Here is a 406-nt window from a genome sequence, read left to right as displayed (position 1 = left end):
TGGCACGACAGTCGCGCGGCTGTCTCAAAAGTCTGGACTGTTCCACGGGTCATCTGTGGTCACGGACTCAAGGCGAGCTGTTCGTGGCCAGCTGAGTTTCGGCAGAGAAACGAACGCACGCCACCATGACATTATCCTCCTTCTACACTCCTGTGAAACTACACTAGGCATCGAGTCTAATCTTATTATGTTTATGGCAACAAAGTATTGGATAACAATAATGAATATGGATAACAGATGACTCGTTTCGTTGCCGTTCATAAGCGGCAAAGCAGCGACGTGAGCAACGAGTCGAAGCTCAGTCGTTGATTCAATTTCGTGATGAATCAGCGAGATGCTGACGAATACTCTGCATGATATTTTTTCCACAATAGGTAATGCCTTAAATTTTTTTTTCCAAAAGACA

This window comes from Anguilla rostrata, chromosome 13 (genome assembly GCF_018555375.3).
Source record: "Anguilla rostrata isolate EN2019 chromosome 13, ASM1855537v3, whole genome shotgun sequence".
Classification (NCBI taxonomy): Eukaryota; Metazoa; Chordata; class Actinopteri; order Anguilliformes; family Anguillidae; genus Anguilla; species Anguilla rostrata.
The sequence above is the reverse complement of the archived record's forward strand: the minus strand, read 5'-3'. Positions refer to the sequence as shown.